The sequence below is a fragment of the Condylura cristata genome, unplaced genomic scaffold (assembly GCF_000260355.1).
Source record: "Condylura cristata isolate star-nosed mole 26May11 unplaced genomic scaffold, ConCri1.0 scaffold00017, whole genome shotgun sequence".
NCBI classification, from domain to species: domain Eukaryota; kingdom Metazoa; phylum Chordata; class Mammalia; order Eulipotyphla; family Talpidae; genus Condylura; species Condylura cristata.
In genome coordinates this window covers 18,405,835-18,426,288 of record NW_004567118.1, presented here as the reverse complement: position 1 = coordinate 18,426,288, position 20,454 = coordinate 18,405,835, and the positions used below count along the sequence as shown (strand labels likewise).

The window sequence follows — 20,454 nt, the reverse complement described above, 5'->3', positions numbered from 1 at the left end:
CCCACCCCCAACCCCCCAGCTCCCAGCCCCTCACCACTCATGGGGTGCAAAGTGAAGCTGTCCATCCCTGCAGGTGCCCTGGCCGAGGCACACTGGGTCTCAAGAGCCAAACCCAGTTTTCGATCAAACTCTCAAACTTGCTCCCTAGTTTCTTTTTAATGTTAAGCTGCCCCAAGCTCAGGTAGCAGTGGCACCTCGCTGAAAACCCCATCAGCACACAGCCTCTATTCCAGTCTTCTCCCACATCCAGCTGTCTCTGCAGGTGGACGGCACCAGGGCTTGAGGCTTCTCTGCCAACCACACTCAAAGTGTCCACAGTAACAGAGGTTCTAGACATGCTTCAGTCACAGGGAGGGGTAAGTTCAGAACCGGAAGGAATTTTTTTACACAAGTTTCCCAAGCTGCACTTCCCCAGCCCGCCCGGTCCCCACGGCCCCTCCACTGCAAGGGCTCCCAGGGCCAACTCTCTTTTACAGAAATCAATAACACACCTGTGGGGACCCCAGCAGGTGGCAGCTTATTGGCCCCTCAACCTCCAGGGGGAGGTAATTTACTGCTGCCTGCTGCCCAGTCCCTACCAGGGCAAGGCCAACACCAGGCCAGCTCCAGGGACCTCCATCTCCCTGGGCAAGAAGAGCCATAAATTACTGCTGACTGTAGAGGGTGGAGTAGCCTGGCCTCTGGGGTGTCTGACAAGTTCCGCCACGTCTGTTTCCTGGGCCTCAGCAATCCCACGCGTTCAGAAGGATGCCAGCCCCAGCAGGCTTATCTCCACGTCGCACTATAAAGAGTGATCATCTGGGAGTGCAACAGTCAGGAACTGGCTCAAAAAATGACCTATCACAGCTGTGAGGCGGGCGCAGCGTCCAGCGGCAGCTGGCCAGTGAGCGGCGGCGAGCACACCGTGTTATTACCTGCCAAGACGGGATGATACGAAAGCACTTAGGTGTTAAGCTTATCCGTGCAGAAACAGCCGCAGAGGCTCAGCCCAGAGGCGCCCGGGCTGGCACGTGCCCACCACTGCCCACTGGCGCCCAGACCCCAGCAGGCGCGGCTCAAAGCTACTTCTGCAGGTGAGCACCCAGTGCACCTGAGCTCCGGTTGAAGCCTCTGGCACCTGGCTGTGCTCCCCTGGCACAAGTACATGAGGGGGACCAGGGTGAGCAAGCACCATTCAGGGACTTGAGGGGCTCTTGAAACATCTTTGAACTTTGATCTTTGTTTCCTATATTACAAAATGCATTTTTCACTTTTCTTTCCATCACCATGTTGTTTCTAAACATAAGCACTTTCGGTGTTCTCACCACTAGGTCTCCCCTAGAATGAAGGTGAGGGTGGCCCCAGGAATCTTAGGTGTGACCTCCTGCTGTCCCTGGGGCTCCTTCCAGGCCCTCCACCCCCCAGCGAGCCCTCAGGCACACTGCTGAGTCCCTACATCACTCTGTCCACTCACGCCTTCACCCCACATCTGTCCTGTCCATCCAGGAAGCTCTGATAGATGCAAATCAGGCTAGACATTGCAGTCAGGCTTCTGGGCTCAAGCTCTGAGCCGCGTCACCAAAGGTGGGCGCCCAGGGCCAATGGGCTGGCCTATCAGCCTGGCCTCCAACAGGGTGTGGGCTGCTGACACCATGGCTCAGCACCACAGGCACTAGCTGGGGCTCTTAGCACTAATATTGCTGAAACCCAGCAGGGAAGAGCTCGGTGGTTCACTGAGGCTTTAACTGCGAGGCTGTGAGCTGCAGCCTTCTGACCCTGTGACAGGCAGCAGCTATAAAAAAGGCAACTCAGCCAAGTTTCACATTTCACTCTTTCTACACTCATTTTCCCCCAAATAAACTGATCAGAGAGTGAAAGAATTTGACTTGGTTCCTGACAGTGTCCACCTAACTGTCTACACCAGGGGCTCCTGTCTTAGCTCTTGACTCACATATCCCAGGAGACCTCAGTGCGCCCCCTGTTCTTGAGGGCAGGTGTGCTGACGAGCACATCGCCACCTGGGATCTGGGCGTCAGTGGGCAGTGGCTGGGACTCCAGCCCCTCAGCACCTGTGCCACCTAGTCACCGTCTAGAATATTCTGTGACCAAGATGGGTCTACCCTGTCTTGGACGTGGCTGCCTTTGGAGAACCAAGATCTCGAGAGGCTGGAGCATGAGCTTCTGTGGAGATGAAGAGACATCAGAGTGAGGAAGCAGGATGGCAGGCCACCTCCATGCCCAGCCACACTCGGGCTCTGCCTCAGTTCTCCCACCTCTCCTTCCACCTGAGCCCAGGCCGCGCCAGCTGCGCAGGGCAGGCTCTGTCATGGCCCTGACACTGAGACACCGAGACAGGGAAGGCAGCAGAGAAGGATGCCGATGGTCATGGGGGGTCCTGGGTGACCGGTGCTGGTGGCCAGGCCACAGGTTAACAGACAGGGCCAGTTAACAGAGCGAGGCCAGTGCTGTTGAGGGTGGCTGCTTCGACCCTCCAGGGGCCCTCCAGTGGGACAGTTACAACCCCTTAATGAGAGTACAGAAGCACTGGCACCCGAGTCTGCGGCTGCCCCTCCAGCTCTCTCCCCTTGACAGCGACACAAGAGGCAGAATGAGGAGACAGATGGGCTGGACGGGGCTGTGATGCTGCCCACTGTGCTGAGTGCTGAGCCACTGGGCCCCTCTCCCACGGCCCTGCCCCACCAGCCTCAGGGCTCCTTCATGGACGTGGGGAAGGGCCAGGTCGGGCTCTGTGCCTCCCCAGCACGCTGCATGGCCAGGCACAGTCTGGTGCTTCACTGCCCAGAGGATTCCCCTGGGCTCATGGCTCAGACTTTCCTCTGTGGTTCCGCCACCCCAGGGGTTCTAGTGCCATTCTAGTTAGGATGGCGAGTCTGATCCCTGTGCAGACAGGGAAGGGCCTCAGGGAAACAGGGGTGCTGCTCTGCCCCCCTGGGCTCCGGCAGCTTCCGGAGCATTTCCTTTCCCAGAGCCTGAAAGGATCCTCCCAGAGCTCACAGAGATTGTTCCCTCACCTTCCTTGCCCTTCTGACAAGGGTCTCCCATGTACACAAATGTACCCCTGGCACACATGTACAGATCACATGTACCAGAGGCCCAGGAATGTGTTCGGGTAGAGGCCAGGGAAGATGGGGCCACGTGACCCCTCACTCCAGGTTCATGTGGGAACACTGAGGTCCCCGGATGGAGAGGAAGAAGGGGTCCAAACACAGGCTGGCCTGGGATCACTCAATCTGAAAGGACCCCAGAGGCCCAGCACGTGGTGTGGAGCTGACCCAGCTCTGCTCACCCACTTGGTGCAAAGTGCCTCTGGGGGCTCCTGGGGCCAAAAATGATTCTACTAGCAGGCGGTGCAGAATGAGGCCTGAAAACCCTGTGAAAGCGAGATGAGTTTCCAAATCCAGGCTTAGTTCAAAACAAAAAAGATCTTCTCAGCCTCTTTAAGACAGCTACTATTAGAAACACGGAGAACAAGTGCTCCAGGCTCGTGGAGAAAGGAGGCCGGTGGAATGTGACGTGTGCAGCTCCGTGGGAAGCCATAGATGGAGGTCCCTAAGACTACTAAAGGGAACAGCCATCACCCCTCAAATCCACTTCCAGGTGCACACCCCAAAGAGCTGAGCCAGGGTCCCAATGAGGTGCTTATGCACCCAAGTTCATGGCCACCTGACTCACAACAGCGGGAAGTAGAGTACCTGTTTGCGGACAGACGGCCCCATGCAGAGGCGATTGGCCGTCTGTGCAGGGAGGTGGTGTCCGGCCAACACCACAGATGCTGGCGCCCACTGCGAGGGGCCTTGCTGGATTCCCCAGTGCCATCCAGCTCTACCCTGCCACCCTAGATACCACCGCCCGAGAGGCTGGCACCCAGCTACCACTGACTGCAAAATGCTGAATGGGGCCACACAGTGTTAGGATGAGAAGTGAGGGCTGCAGAACCATGGAGAGCCCGGGCAGAGCTGGACACACGTGGACCCTGTGGACTCGGGGCAGGGTGATTCGGGCAGTTCCCTTGTGCTGCGTGGAAAGAGCTTTTCCTCAGTATGGACCCAGGGAACACTTCAGATACAGAAAGGCACACGTGGGACTTCAATATCCCTCGGGCCAGAGTCCCCAAGCTTGCTCCTGGCTTAGACACACCCCCATTTGCGAGCCGGAGCATGCCCTCCGATGCAAACCAAGGTCTCCGGGTTCAGGGTGCTGACTGCAGACCCAGCCTCCTAAGAGCAGCAGCGGGGGGCACTGGTGCGGAGCACTTCACATTCGGGAGCTGTCGACCAAGGCAGAAACAGCCACAAAGGAAACAGGCCTGAAGGTCTGGCTGACAAAAGGCAAAACTACAGCTACACAGATGTTTCTGGAAACCTGCCCTGACAATGCCAGGCAGCCCAGGAAATGTATGAGCTGGAAAAGATGCTCCAGAGCCCCAACATTCTTCTCACCCCCGGGATGGGTGGTCTCTGTCCATCACAGGGTTCTGCCCCAGGGCCGTCCACAGTACCATGCAGTCCAGCCAAGACAGGGTCCGAGGTGGCTAAGGAAGGAGCTCGCATCTTAAGGCTCCCCTGTGGCAGTTTACTGAAGTGAAAGGCTAACAAGGCAGCTAAACCATGTCACAGCGTGGCGCTGCGGCCGGGACTGGGGGTGCAGCACCTTGCACGTGAAAACAGCAAGTGCCCTTGAGAGCCCCGAGAAGTGAGGTCCAAGTCCAGGGTTCCCTGCTTGCCCATGCTAATGGGTGACCAGCCGGGAAACCCAGTGCTGCTAGCCGCAGTGCAAGCCTGGACCCATCCATGCCTGAGAACAGACGCCGCGCCCAGCGCTGCCTGGCCGGGGAGAGGGCTGCCGGCCTGGCTGAGGCCCCCTCACCGCCCCGCTGCCCTGAGCCCCCGCAGCTCCCGTGTCTGACATCTGAAGGCGCAGCAGCACACCGCCAGACAGGCAGCGGCAGCCCCAGGTGGCACGCTCAGCCCATGACCCTGTGCATTCACTCACACAAGCCCACCAGGGCCTTGCACCCGCCGGCTCGATGCACGACACTTGGCTACACATTCCTGCTTGTCTCTGCCACGACGTGAAGTTATGAGAACATGCCTTAAGGGGCCTGTATTGGTTTTCTATGATGCCTGTAAAAACTACCACAAATTTAGAGGCTTAAAACAACATAAGTTTATTATCTCAACAGTTCTGGCGATCAAAGGTTCAACCAGAGTCTCACTGAGCCAAAATCCAAAAGCTGACCTGGGTTCCTCTGCGAGGCTCTCGGGGAGAATTCATCCCCCACCTTTTTCCAGCTTCCGGAGGCTCCCTGCATGGCTTGGCTCACGGCCTCTTCTTCCAGAACAGGCACAGGGATCGTATGGGCTTGAAGGCAAAGGAGAAGTAGCAGACACAGGAGGAGTTCCTGCCCTCCCTTTCTGTCCCAAAGCGGGACACACATAGCGGTGCTTGAGAGCCAGCCCCGGGATGCGGCTGTGCCGCAAACCGGACTCAACACCCCTTGCTCGCCATACGTCCTAGGGCTCATTCCTCCCATGATGCACTACCCCCAACCCCCTGTGCCTGTAACAATATGTAAGCAGATGACTTTTTTACCCTGTGGATCTATCACTGTCCGTTTAATTCACGGGTCCCGTGGACAGCACCTGAGAGTGGAGGAAGTTTCTCCTTCCGAACCACACCAACAACACAGCATGTCTCTTCTCTGTCCTCCAGACTCTCATAATAAACGCCGTGGTTACACTGAGGGCCCACCTAGATAGCCCAGGGTCATCTGTCTCTCATCTCAAGCTCCTTGACTCCACCGTGTCTGCAAATACCTGGAATATATTCTGGAACATATTCTCAGGTCCCAGGAACTGGATGCACTTGGGGGCTGTTATCCTGCCTCCTGCAGAATCCCAACCCCCACCCTGTTCATGAAGCCACCTAACCTAGCATGGGCACAATTTTTCCCAGAGGAAAAAAAAATTATAGGTGGTCTCCCTATTTCTGGATACTGAGAAGCAATTAACATGCCCTTTTCTACCCTGGGAGGCCCCACTTCTCTGAAGGCTGAGAGAGCAGCCTGTGTGAGGCCCAAAGGCAGGGGCAGCCCATGGGTGTCAGGGACAGTGCCAGTCTGACAACCCTCAGCAGGCCCACTGGCGCAGGGTGGCAGGGTGGGAGGTGCTGAGACAGAAATCCATGCCAGGGAAAGTCAGGATAAGGACACTCCTAAGGTAGTATTAATTTTAAGGGTGCTGTGTGAATAGAGATGCAAATGATTGTTAACAGAACTCGAAAACAACCAGGGAACCAGCACATTCCATGGCAATCTTGACTTGATTAGTCATTCAGATGCAAATTTTACCCCAATTTTGGAAGGATTACAAGCACCCCTATTCAGAGCCCAGGTCCTGGGTAAATCCCGGTCTGAGAACCGCCTTCACTGTGCCCAGCGCGGGCAGTTCCCTGCACGGTTTCTGTGAGGCCCCGAAACACTGGCAGCCTTCTCAGGCAGGCTCCAAGGCGCTCCCGGCCCCACTCCCTGCCCAGCCCCCATAATGGCACTGTCCCCAGTTCTCTGCCCTTCACACGCTTGGGATGTCCTGGACTCAATGGCCACGTGCAGCCCGCTGGACAGAACCAGTCTTCAGTGGACACCGCGGGCTGCAGGCACGTTACTACTCCTTTATGTAGTGCCACCACCTGCCACCCGTCCCTGCACAGCGCACCTGGTGTGTCCAGGACCATCCCCTTTTCCTTATGGAGCTCTTGCAAAATGGAGACACCGAGAGTTTGATGCAAAATAGACTTTCCACGGTCCCAGCCCCCATGTCCACATTGATGACGTGAACGGGCTCCCTGGAAGGTGGCCCAGGAGCATCCGCGGACGGGGAGAGCGCCTGCCCAAATGATAGCCCCAGGTGGACAGGCGGGGCTCCTGGATGGACTCCCCCAGTGCTGCTCGGGAAGGGAGGCTAGACATGCAGGCCCTGGCCACTCAGGTTGGGCGACAGGAGGACACCCGCTTACTCAGCTCATCCCCCCTCAACTGGGCTGTGAGAGGCAGGAAAACAAAGTCCGTCAGCACAGGCAGGATGAAAACGCCACACAGCCCCCTGCGTCCCCACCGGGCACAGTGTTACCCAATGTCACCCGCATCTCACCCGACAGCACTCACGGCAAAAATCTGACTCTGATTTTTACATTCCTGTGCCCAGTAATTTTGAACTCCTCATGGACTTTACCAGTAGCTAACACTCATGTCTGCAAATAAAGAAGAGAACACACTGGGCCCCTGACCACAAACCCCTAAGAGCCAGGGATGCCCCTGCCCCGGCCTCACCTCTCCCGGGGCTGCACACCCTCACCCAGCACTGACCGCAGGGAGGACAGCACTCAGGACACGCTCTGGTCTGGTCACCCCATCCTCACGGACCTCTGCTGCAAGGGCGTCATCTGTCCTGACACTGAGGGGTGTCTGGGGTACAGTCCAGAAGGAGCCACAGGCACGGGCGGCAGGCAGCTGGGCCCACTTGAGCCACGACAAGGCTCTGTTCAGCAGTGGGACAAGGCCCTCAGTGAGTCCCCCTCGGGCTGTGGAACACGCTGGCCCCATTCTCGTCCCTTTCAATGGCAGGCTGTGTGCAATGTGGGCCCAATTGTTCTCCTGTGTGGGCTCATTCAGGGGCACCCGGCTGAGTCCAGCCGGCTCAGGAAGGAGGACGGAGTCTTAGAGTCACGTGGAGAGGGAGAAGAGGTCTCAGCAGAGCCAGGCCCCTGGCAGTCCTGGGGTCATGCAGGCTCATCGTGGTCAAGAGGACCAGGTGAGAGGGATCTAGGGCGAGAACAGGACAGCTGTCCCTCTCCTAAGCTCTCCTGGGTGCCCATGAGCAGGCACAGACCCCGCCCAGCATTGGGAGCAGGGCCTCACAGAGCAGATATGGCAGAACTCACAACACTACCCGTATGAATTGTTCGGCCTGGGGAGACCTTCAGCTGCTCCAAGCATCAGCCTTGGGAAGAGGGAGAGCAGCCCGGGGCTCAGGGGCAGTGAGGGCCAACGAGGTGTTGTATGAGGGTTCAGCACCCCTGCCAGGACACAGCTGGGCAAAGGGAGACCACCCCAGGGCGCTCGCTCCTGCCCACACCCACCAGCACAGCCTCCCCAGTACCGCCGCGTGGCTGCCAGGTGGGTGCGGCGCTGGCCCTGCCCAAGGCCCTCCAGGACCTGCAAGGTGCATAGCGTGGTAAGGTGGCTGCCAGTCCTCCGAGTGCCACTCCTGGCTGTGAACACACAGGAGGAGACGGGCAGCAGGCAGGAGGCTCACCTGAGAGCCAACAGCATAGCCCCCACCCCACAGACCTCAGCCTCTGACCACAGCAATACCCCCCGAGATCAACACCCTCAGCGGGCCACAGGACACCAGTGCTCCCTGATCCTCGGGGGGCTCTGGAATACAGTGGTGCTCGGTGTGCCGCCAGCAATGGGGGCTCCTGCCTGTGGCCTCACGGTCACAGGGTGACTTTCCAGCACCGAAGGAAGCCAGAGCAGACCTGGTTGGGCACAGGGGCTGACACACAGAGCGGACACTGGAGTTTTGACCAAGGCAACATAGAATAGGTCCCAGACTCCAAGCCTAACATCCCCCAAATCAAGCAACAACGGTCCAAGCACCTCTCACCTGCTGGACAAACAGCACTGGGTGGCTGCCAGCAGGACAGTCCTTGCCTCTCTAGATGGACAGCAGGGGGAAGCTAGAGCCAGCAGCCTGAATGCAGCGTGCACTGGGCAAGGGGCAGGCTGCCCAGCTGAGGAGGGGCCACACAGGCAGAGCTGCAGGGAGCAGGCTGGTTCCAGGCACCTGCTCCCCTCCCCTCTGCACCTCCATCCTGCCACAGCCTTTGGTGACAACGCCCTCGGCCTCCCGCTTAGAGACCAGCAGCAGGAGGGCCAGGGCCTGTGGGCTGGGTGGGGGGCCATGCCCCGAGGCCGGGGCTGACTTCCAGCCTGCCCCGGGGGCCACGTGGAGGCTCCTGGAGGCTAAGCAGGCTGCCGTGCAGGGACTGTGCGAGAGCCTGGTGCCAGGCCACGGCCGGGACTCGGATGCTGAGGGCCCACAATATCCCACCAGAAGCAGGGAGTGGTTCGGCCACAGCAGCGCCACAGACACTTGACTGTGCCACTTATGAGACAAAGAACATTCCGATTTAAAGATATTTTGAGGCAACAAGCCCAAGCAGTCTTTATATTCGCCGACTAGAATTACATGTAATTCATGTATTTTAAGGCTTTTGTACAGGCCGCCAGATGCTCCATCACGCAGCTATCTTTGTCCCCTCCACAGAGAGCTGCTGAGCACCGAAGCCGCCCTGGCCCGGATGCTGCCCATGGGACGGCTGGCTCTGCACGCAGTTTCTCAGAGCAGCAGCAGTGTGAGCTGAAACGCCCGTGTGTGGGAACCTTTTTGTTTTTTTTAATTTTATAATTTTTTTTTTACATACTTTTGTGCATTTTCCATCTCAGTTGCAATCCCCTTGGGCTTCCCATCACCAAATCACCCATGTGCCATAACCATAGTCCAGTGTATTTCCCTCCCCCCACTGTTTTTGATCCCATTCCCCACTCTACCCCCACAAAATGTCTCTGGGCTATAGCTGTTCATTATTATTATTGTTTTCTCGCCTGGTCCTTTATACTCCTGTTATGAGAGAAACCATCTGGTATTTTTTCTTTTCTTTCTGGCTTATTTCATTAGGCTTGTTTTTTTCAGCTCCATCCATGTTGCTGCAAAAGACATGTGTTTCTTTTTTGATTGCTGAGTAATATTCCACTGTGTATATGCACCACGTCATTTTAATCCAGTCATCCACTTTTGGGCATTTGGGCTGTTTCCATGTCTTTCCAACTATGAATAAAGCAGCAATAAACATGGGATGCAGGTCTCTTTTTGAATCAGTGTTTTTGTGTCTTTTGGGTAGATACCTAGGAGTGGGATTGCTGGGTTGTAGAGAAGCTCCATGTTTAGCAGTTTGAGAAACCTCCAGTTTTCCATAGTGGTTGTACTAGTTTGCATTCCCACCAGCAATGCAGGAGAGTTTCTTGTGGGGAAACCTCTTTCTTCTGCGATGAAAGATTTCACACACAATAAATAAGGTGCCAAACAGAAGCCAAGTGTTTCCAACAGCAGCACTCACCACCCAAATGCCAGATGTATGTTTGGTTCCAGTTACAGGAAAGGACCTCTTGGCTTGGCACCAACTTGGCAAACTGGATCTGAAGACCAGCACGGCCCCCAGGCCGCAAGCCCCAACAAACACCCGTGAGCAATTTGGTTTTAAGTAAAAAACATTCATGACTATTGTTCACTATGAATTGTATTTTCATTTACAAGCAAGTTAGCAAAGACCTGCCGGAGTTTTGGCCAAATGAAAACCAATCAATCCATGTTCAAGTTCACTACATATATCCATGGCCCGCAAAGCCTTGATAATTCCAGTGCTCCAGACACAGATGGGTCTGCCCTCAGTTTCGCCAAGACACAAAATGAGGCCTGGGCTTCATCACCCACCTTCTGACCTGAACCCCGTCCGGCAGCCCACCCACACAGGACTTCCCTTCCCCCACCCCTCCCAACCCCTGCAGTCCGGGGGGACTCCAGGTTCCTGCCAGCGGACAGCCATTCTTGGACTCCTCCAAGTCCCGAGTCCTCTCTGCCGACATTGTCCGCTGCCCCTGGCCCCTGTGGTCTTCGAAAATGCCATTCTGACTGTGATGTCCCCTGTTTGTCACAGGTCCTCTGAGGGCCCCTGCTGCCTTAAGATAAAATCTCTGCAGGCCCTCGAATCCCTTCCTGACACACCCCTGCACCCACCTCGCTGACCCCACTGGCGTTCCAGCACCTCCCACACACAGGATCCACACACAGGAGATCCCTCAGCACAGCCTCTGGGCAGCACTCTGATCACCCAAAATCAGGAGGCCACTGCTGGGCTCCCGGGGGTTGTGTAATGACACATCACTGAGGAGGGTTCCGAGCCCTTTGCAGCGGAAAGGGCCACTGTGGGTCTTTGAGTCCCGTGTTGTGAACGGTAGAAACACCAGTTTCCCAGGCCTGAGAGCAGCACATCTGAGGTCCTGGGGTGAGTGTAAGCAGCACATCCGGGCAGAGAGGAAAAGCTATATGGCTGGAAAGCAGAGGTCGAGCGCTGCCCTGAACTCTGACCTGGGGTCTTGCTGTGTCTGGGGGCCTCAGCATGAAAAGGGGACAAGGGGAGCCCAGAGGCAAGAGGAGGGGAGGCACTAAAACTCTCAGCCTGGGGGACCCTCCCTGGTGCTGTTTCCCATGGCCACGGCTGCTTCATGCACCCACAAATCCCTGGCTCCTTGTAGCTCCAGTGCCCCAACCAGGTCTGGGCTAAAGCCACTTAAATCACAGCATGTGGGCCTCCCTGGTGGCCCAGGGATTAAGCCTTAGTGTTACCACCTCCAAGACCCAAGCTTGCTCCCCGGCCAGGGAGCTGGCCCAGATAGCACAGAGGACGTCTCCCATCTCACCCACTGCTCCCCTCAGCAGTGTATTTCAGTAGATCCACCTGTTCTGCTCCCCACTCTGTCTCTGGTGACTCCTCTCACCAACTCCTATACCTCTAGCCTGTACCCCAGTTTTTCTGTGCAAAGATAAATAAATAAAATCTTTAAAAGAAAAAAAGAATCACAGCATCTGATCTGCAAAGTAACACCGAGCCACCGTGCGGGCAAAGGGCAGGGTCCTGGCAGGACCACCTCACACCAGGGACCACCACCTGAGAGGCCAGTGTGGGGCCGGCAGCGCTCCGAGGTCCATCTGCTGGCTATGTTAAAGCTCCCTCTTCCCCACTGGACACATGGCGCGACTTACACATCCGCAGTCCCGTGGTTCCCGGACCTGGCGCATCACACGACTATTACTAACACCCGCCCAGGGCCCGGGAGCTGGCTGTGTCCTTCCCTCCCCTGCTGACAGCGTCTGGCCTTTCCCAGGGCCCATTTCCCCAGGCTGCCTGGGGTCAAGGTCAGCAGCCAGCATTCTGAGGGGGTCATGAGGCACTGGCAGGGCGTCCTCGTCTTACTCCATCGGCCCTTTCCGAGCTCCCGGGGTCTGTCACCTACAGGCAGCTCTGTGGGGCTCTGTGAACCTGCCGTGCGGCCAGCTCACGTGAAGAATGATGTGGCAGCCAAGTACCTGCAGAATCGCAGGGGAACAGGCCCTCGCAGCAAGGGGGGCTGGGCCCCCAACACCGGGAGTCCTGCCCCCAGAGAACTGCCTCCCACTCCTCTGCTGGCTGGAGGCACAGGGCCCTCAGTCAAATCTGCTAAGACAGATGAGCTTCCCGTGTCGCCAGGCACCTAGCGGCAGGCGAGTTCAGGCCTCCCACCCCTCACCCAGCGAGCTCTCCTGCCAAAGCACACATCTGCGGCGTTCTGGTCCCACAGCCCGGGGGGTCAGCACCAGACTGTGACTCAGCACCGTCCTCAGCCGGAACTCCCCACCCTTCCAGACCACCTGCATAGACCCTGGCCGGGCTGATTCACCAGTACAGGCCAACCCCAGCCCACAGCGAACCACACGTTTCCTGAAACCCCCTCTCCCCCAGGAGAACCCCTATGTGCTGTTTCCTGCATGTAGGTGACCCTTGGTAACAGCCACTGCTATCAGTGGGCACTAACAGCACACCCTGCAGCTGCAAAGGTTACCCTAAAGCCGCACCACCTTTCCTGTGTCCTCCTTCGCCTGCCACAGGGCCTGCTCTCCATCCGCCTCCCTCCTCCCATGGCCCTGTTCCCTTCTCCCCTGAGCCCTGAACCCAGTCCTCCTTCCATGGCCCTGCTTCCGGTCCCATTTACGTCCCACAAGTCCTGCTCCTTGCCCTATCCATTCCCCAGAAGGGGCTCCTGGTTCCCTTCCACTGACCTGGTGCAGGTGAGTGGCAGTCCAGTCGTACCTGCAGCGCCTCCAGTCACACAATGTCAGGGAGACAAAGGGGCCACCTTGCAGAGTGCAGACTGGACCCCACCCCCTCACTCCTCCCCCCCCACCCCCACACCCCCACTCCCTGCCTCCCGGAGAGCAGGCTGGGCCTGCTTGGGAGGAAAGCGGCTGGAAGCCCGGTGGCTGCAACACCTGTACCCGCCCCATGCCTGCTCTGCTGAGCCAGCTTCCTCGTGTGGGTTAGGCACCTGCAGCCACACCTCCACCTGCAGCCTGGGTGGGCCAAGGCCAGCAGAGGGTTAAGTGTAGGCCATGACCTCGTCAGGCTCCTGGCATGGGTGGGGCCAGCCCAGCTTGGGCAGCACAGCATGGCAGCAAGTGGAAAGGGCACCAGGGACACAGTATTTGGGGGTACAGGGTGCTGCAGCCAGCAGGGCCAGAGTCAGTGTCCAGATGTGAATTCCTGAGGAGCCAAGGCCTCAGGAGACGCAGCGTGCACACGCGTGTGAGGACACCACACGCAGAGGAAGGCCCCGCTCAGCATGTCCCCAGCAAGTCCTCACCAGGAAAAGACAACATGCCTGTCTCCTTAGAAACAGGCTTCTAGAAGAAGACTCTTGGTCCAGCAGCACCGCGATCTGAAATCTCTATGTGTGGCCAACTGCACTGGCTTATTTCCTTTTCTTGTGACTGATCTGATCAATTACCACAGACTGGCTGGCTTAAAACAACCGGAACCTCTTCTCTACCAGGTTGGAAGCTAAAGGTCTGAAATCAGTTCCACTGGGCAGAAAGCAGGGTCTCAGCAGGCCACAGTCGCTGCAGAGGCTTGAGGGGAGAATCCTTCCCCGCTCTAGTTTCTGGTGGCCCCAGCACTAGGTGCTTTGTCAGGGTTCTCCAGAGACAGGATGAACAGGGTGTGTGTACAGAAAGCAAGATTACTGTAACAAGTCAGATCGGGTGACAATGGCCCATTCTCCTTGGGAAACTGCGGTCCTGTCCGAACCCTCAGCTGCCAACGCTGCGCCCCCCAGCCCTTTGCCCTGCCCCAGGGCCTTTGCACCTGCTGCTCCGCCTACTCCACCCCATGTCTCCCCTTTGCACACCTTATATCTGACTTACGGTCCCCATTTGTGGTCCATCTTTCCTGACAGTGGAATGCTTTTTTCCATGGCAGAGGCTTAGGTCATGCAGGCCCCGAACAGGGGTTCAGAAAACACTGTAGTGATGTACCCCTGAGAGACTGTTTCTTCCCCAGAGGTTGTGGGGCCAGTCAAGTCAGCCCAACACAGGAGACGGGCTGTGCTTGATGTGAGGGCTCTCCCAGAAGCAGTGGCCCAGACGTGAAGCCCCAGGCATATGCACGTGGATGAGAATGTGTCGGGCACCCCAGGAAGTCATCTAATGAAAGGCTCATTTCACTGACTTCACCCCTGTGCATGACAGCATCACCACATGCCCACTCTTGTCAGAGGAAAACAGGCCTTTGTGGGATATAAATAGCCTGGCCAGATGTGGGAATGCCTGCGGGTCTCTCCAAAGCTCTGTTCATGTACCCCACAGCTGCACATCCAGGGGCAGGAGAGGTTAAACCGTGGTCCCTCCTGCTCTGTCAAAGCCATCCGGACATGTGGACTCAGAGTGCCGTCAGTGGGCACCAGAGACAGCTGTAAGTGGGGAGAGGGGCCTGGGCATACCCACAGGAAGGAGACAGGGATCCGGTTGTGGTGGAAGCCTTGCTCGGTAAACAGAGCCAGGCTGCCTCTGCAGGGGGCACACTTGAAGCGGAAAACCCATTTTTTGTGTGTGGAAAAACAAGTCAGCCTGGCACTGGGCCCCTGGGGGACACCACCCAACTGGTAAGACTATGGGATGGTTGTTGAAGGTGTTATAATTGTCTGCGGAGGGCAAAATCAACACCACTTAATGCTAGGTTAAAGGTATTCTAAGGGCCCTCCCAGGTGGCACTGTAAACCTAGTCGCACCTGTCTTAGCACCAGTTCAATCCCCCGCCATGGAGGTGACCCACATGGTGCGGCAGACCTCTCCTGACTCACCCCCTGCTCCCCTCAGCAGTGTACTTGGTCAACCTGCCTGTTCTGTTCCCCACTCTGTCCCTGGTGAAGCCTCTCACTGCTGCTGCACCTCTGGCCTGTACCCTCCCTGTTTTATATACATAAATAAATAAACCTTTAAAAAATAAGCACATAAAGAAAGGTATTCTGAAAGCCTGGCACTGGTTATTAATCAGAGCTTCCCAACCTGCAGGCCAGACGTGAGACCTTATATACAGAGTGTACCAAAGAAAAGTCCAGAATCCTTGCTTCCAACAGAGACACCAGACAAGCTGCACCTAGGAGCCACATGCATAATCTCAGATGCACCAAGAAGTCATGTTGAAAGATTTAAAAACAGGTGAAGGGGTTTTAAAATACTTTTCATTTAACCCAACACTCACCAGTCACTTTCACAATAATTAACTGGCAGTCACGCAGGAGACGCCTGTTCTGCAGCTAGGTTCCCTCAGCCCGCGGCAAGCGTGGTGCAGATGCAAAGCATGGACATGTCACACCCTCTCTGCGGCCCCCACAGCGGAGCTGCGGCCCACGCGTGGAAGCCCGGATCACTCTAGCTGGGCCCAGCAGGGCCTGAGGGGCGGGAGTTTCCTGGATGGCGCACAGACGGCCTGTCCTGGGCCGGCCCTTCAGAGCCTGTCCTTGGCCGTCTCCCGACAATACAAGCTCAGACCACATGCCAGAGGCGGAGCAGTGCCCACGGTGCCCTGGGTGTCCACAGGGGCCGGCCCTCAGCCACCGGCACTGCGCTGTGTCTGCAGCATACTTAGCTCCTCCCCAGGGTCTCTGACAACACCAGCAGTCGCTCTCCTGTGCTCTGTGCACCTCCCACCTCATAGCCGTGCATCACGCTGCTTCTGGGGTCCCCCGGACCTGGGCAGCATGTGTACCCCACAAGCAGTTGAGATGACAAGATGCTGTAAACTACCAGGGAAAGAAAAGAAACGAAAACCAGAAGCCCAGGTAGCAACACTCAAGTTAATTCTTTCCTGCACTCAAGTTCACCGCAGATGCAGAGGCCTGAAGGCTGTGGGGCTGAGAGCAGAAATCACAGGCAGGACGTGAGACTCCGCTGCTGCTCTCGGCTACCCCGGCAGGAGTCCGTGTGAAACCCACCTGGGGGGCCTTGGGTCCCTCCCACCCTCCTGCTGCGTGCTTTGGGGATGCAACCTGCAGTGAACCCCAGAGTGGGTCCCCAAGCACGCTTGACCACCACACCTAGCAGCTGTGCCTCCAGACCGCTGGCCCCCAGTTCCATGAGGATGCATGACGCCGGAGGTCAACGTCCACTGAGGGCCATCTTCCTGGGGCCACCACGCACCCGGAGGGCCCAGGCCCAGTGTGTATGAAGTGCTCAACAGCTTCCTTGCACTTCAATGTGAGCTCTAGAAAACTTTTTACTCCTGAGTATTTTCCTTTTTAAACTTCCCTTTTTATGCAGACGATCTGCAATTGAAAGGTAAGCCAGGGCCACAGTCCTAAGGGGGGGGAGGGGCCAGCAGCGAGGGGAACAAAGCCAGCTCTCCCTGGGAACAGGTCAGTCGGCACAACAGGCTTTCTGGAGGGGACGCAGTAATTCAAACACCCTCTGTGCTGGCAACTGCGCTTCTCCGGGGACTGCCCAGACAGACACGTCTGCACACACCTCTGGTCCGGGTCTCCAGGGCAGGCCGCCAGGACAGGCTGCAGGTGCCGCTGGTCTGAACTGGCAGTGCTCCTCCCAGCGTGGTGTGACTGGTGCCCCCGCCCAGCCGGCACCCCCACCCTGTCCTTGCCCCCCTCCACTGTCCTGTCCATGGCTGCCAGGAATCAGGTCCTGGGCACTTCTCTAGCTCTTCTAGAAGTTTATTCTTAGCTGCTGGCCCCCAACCAAAACAAACAGGCTCCCTCTAAAGACTCTGGCTCAGTCAGAACCAGTCAGTTCGATAGTAACAAGAGCTGAAGACGGGCGCTCCCGGGCCACAGCAGGCCTGTGCACATCCAGGCAGGGCTTCAGACCCCATGTTAGGCGTGACCACCACCCTTGGCAATGAGGGGTGTGACGGGCGGACCACTGCTCATCCTGCCTGTGGCGGGCCCTACACAGGGGCAGCCGCGAAGGCGGCGTGAATGGCGAGCAGCAGGGACAGAGCAACAAGGCTTTGGAGCAGCCCCAACACTGGGCAGTGAGCCCATTCTGCAACCCCCCTTCTTCTGTCTGGGAAACTGGCATCGACCGCTGGGCACCCCACTGTGGCCCACATCCCTGGCACTGCCTCAGAACACCCTTCTATCCACGGCCCACCAGGCACCTATGTCCCTTATAGCCTTATAGCCTAGCCCCTACACAAGAGATGCACTGTCCGCCTCTCCTAGGCACCCGAGGGTGCCAGAACACAACAAACACGGAGCAACTGGCTGACGCTCCCAATTCCAGAAACAACCACGCTCTGCCAGTCACGCTCATTTCCTACCTGGTGATCGGTGCCATCCAACGTCTCAGCCATCGGGACGCTCCTTCCTACTGTCTGTGGTGGCCGCGTCTGAAACAGCCAGGAAAGGGGAGGCTTCAGCAGGGGAACTCTGAGCCTGAATCTCCTACCTCCCCCATGCACACAGTGCCAAGCCACTGAGCAGGCCCAGGAAGCAGCTCCGGGGAGCAGCTCGCGCGGCCGGTGAGGCCAGACACGGCCTCGTGCACAGAGCGGGAGGGCGTGCACACTCCGGCCCCTGAGTGCTGGTGAAGCCACAGGCACACGGGTCTCTCAGAGATATCGGGGCTCGGTCAGTCAATACCGCAAAGAAGTGAGCTGCACGGCTTTCTGGGTTATGTTCACACTATGCTGTAGTCTATTAAGGGAACCGTGATATCACAGCCAAACAAACGATTCCTTCATGAAACGGGAAGGAGACAGGAGGAGCGCACGCTGCTGGGGAAAGTGGCTGCAGCAGGCTCGGCAACCGTCCGTGTGTGAAACACGGGCGCAGCAGAGCAGGGCCGCCGAAACACGCTCACACGAAGCTTTCAGAAGCCTGTTTAGAAGCCTGCAGCAAGATACTGCTCAAGCTCCGTCTCTCAACGATGTTTACATTTTCAAGTGAGTTACAGACTTTTAAAAGCCCAAGTCAGTAGATGAGGGGGTGGAGGAGGGTCCAAAAGAGAGAGAAAAGGGAGAAGCCAAGAGCTGAAGTTGAGGTTTTTAATAATCTTAAAAGCAGAGGAAGGGCTGCCACGCACCAGAGGGAGCTCAGCAGCCAGGCAGCACCACGCGGAAAGCCTTGCAAGGAGGCAGCGAGAGCCCCCCACCCCGTGCCAGGAGCTGCGCCTGTGCACACAGGACTTTTCACTGTCACAGCCCACTCAGATTCACCGCCCCCGAACCGGTCTGAATGGCGCAGGCCTGGGCAGGTGCCCTGGCTGAGGTTCCAGGGCTAAGTGGCCGGCACCCAGCCCGGAGGAGCTGCACCTCACGTCAGGACAGCCCCCACCCCCCGCCCCACCCGGTGCGGGGCTCTGACAGCCCCCGTGTCCCGGCCCCGTCGGTGTGTCAGAAATCCCGTCCCTCTGTGTTCTGGCGAGGGCTCGCTGCACAGGACCTGACATCCCCAGAAGCCCTTGCTCCCCGAGGCAGGGTCACTGACCCCCACTTCCACCCTGCGCCTTGTCAGTGATGAGTTGGCCGCCCGAAACAACATGCTCGTCTCCACTCGGGTTCCGATTCCTTCCCCCCGCCCTGGGCCTGCTACCAGCTGAGCCCTCAACCCCCTACCCCACCCCAAGGCATGCTGGCCAGGGGCGCAGCATGCTATGATCTATCAGTCCTCACCCCACGACCCCCACCTGGGTCCTTGAGCTGTGTCCACACCTCCCTGCAAAGGGGTCCATGCTCCTCTAACCCTCTAGGGAGCTGCTGATCTCAGGGCCACATGCCCCCCACTGTGACAGCCCCAACACCGCCAATGGTCCTAAAACAGTCTCTTACTAAGCCCAGGTTTGTTTTTTAATTGACAACAGATTACAAACAGCTTGAAGTCCCCAGTCCGGCTGGCGGATGACCAGGTGAGCGCTTCGGTTTCGTGAGGTCTCACCAGCGAGGGTCCCCACGGGAAAGGCGCTCGGGAACACGTATGAGACCCCACGTCACAGCTGCTCCTGGGGGTGGGGAGGCGGGTAAGAGACAGCGGGAGGGGCCGCAGGCGAGCACAGCACAGGCTGGCGACCCACACTCTGGAACCCGGCCCTGGGCAACTTCACACGGCACAGATGTCGTGCTGGAGGCAACCCTGAGAAGGTGGGCGGGACGCCGGGCAGCCGTCAAGGCACCAGCTACAACATTCTGCGGGCCGGCCCCAGCGACACGGCACTGGCAGCCTCCCTTAAAGCAAGAGGCCTGGCTCCGCCCAGAACCAACCAGAACCAGCACTGAGGCCAGGGTAGGCGGAGGGTGAGGCCTCCCCGCTGGGCCTTTCCTAGAAAGCCACAGGCAGGAACCATGGTGACTCCTCCAGGGTCAGTGCTGGCGAGGGGATGGCTGGGCAGCACGCCCACCACACACAACGTCCTCAGCCTGGACACTCTGGGCCCCGGAGCCCCGCGCTGCTGTGTGACTTCCCGTCACGTGAGTGTCAGAGCAGGGTCACAGCCCAGGCTGTGCGCTAGAGCCCACTGGGGGCTCCGTCCGGTCCACGGTGTCACTGGCCAAACAGTCACCACGTGGGGAGTGGCTGTGCAAAACTGAAGACATCTGTTCCCAAACGGGAGGAAAGGAGTGAGAAAGCCCAGACCTGAGGGCACCAGGCGTAGCACGCTCCTTCCGGACACACGAAGGCAGGTGGGTGCTGGCCCTCTGGACAGTGCACCTCCCCAGGGTCAACAGTGTCTGGCCACCCTACAGGAGACCCGTTAACACCCAGGGAAGACTGGTCACCTGCCTGAGCGTGTCCCCCCTCTGGATAGTGGCCTGGGAATGCAAACCTGAGTGGAGGCAGGTCCCGGGGTGGTGTGCTTCTTTTCTTCAGCACCAAGTGTGTTAAGAGTGGCCTCGGGAAAGGGCGCGCGGGGTCAGCACGGCACCTTTCCTGGCCGCACGGGTGGTGTCTGCAGAGAAGTGGGGAGTGTGAGAGAAGCAGGCTCACCTTACGCAAACAGCGTAAGAGGGAGTAACCGTCTCTAACTCACAGCAGCCGCCCGGGCCTCCTGGCCGGCAGGGTTGGGTGTAAACTGTGCAACAGGGAAACTTGGGGCTTTCCAAGACCAAGTCTCAACCCTTCCCTTCTGGCCAAGGTCACAACCACCTGCTTGCGGGTGCTGGTGCTTGTTAGTGTTCTGCACAGGTGGTAGGTAAAGACTAAAGTGGGTCCTCGCCACCCATGTCTCAGGAACAGGGTCCCCAGTGAGATGTCTGAGCTGCAGTTAAAAAACAACTTGAACCGGCCCTCCCTGGTGG

The 20,454-nt window shown here is 57.9% G+C and overlaps 1 protein-coding gene across 3 annotated transcripts in view; it reads right to left on the bottom strand.

Annotated features, from left to right (window-relative positions):
• SEMA4D (sema domain, immunoglobulin domain (Ig), transmembrane domain (TM) and short cytoplasmic domain, (semaphorin) 4D) overlaps positions 1–20,454 on the bottom strand; it is a 73,392-nt gene that overhangs the window by 28,632 nt on the left and 24,306 nt on the right. Inside the window, exon 2 of one of the 3 annotated variants that reach the window (XM_012726544.1) lies at positions 17,482–17,550. The exons of 1 other annotated variant lie outside the window; for it this stretch is intronic. The gene's annotated coding sequence lies outside the window, so the exon portion shown is untranslated. Of the gene's footprint in view, positions 1–7,363; positions 7,381–17,481; positions 17,551–20,454 lie in introns of those variants that run through there. One more of the 3 variants, XM_012726546.1, reaches the window with a different exon arrangement.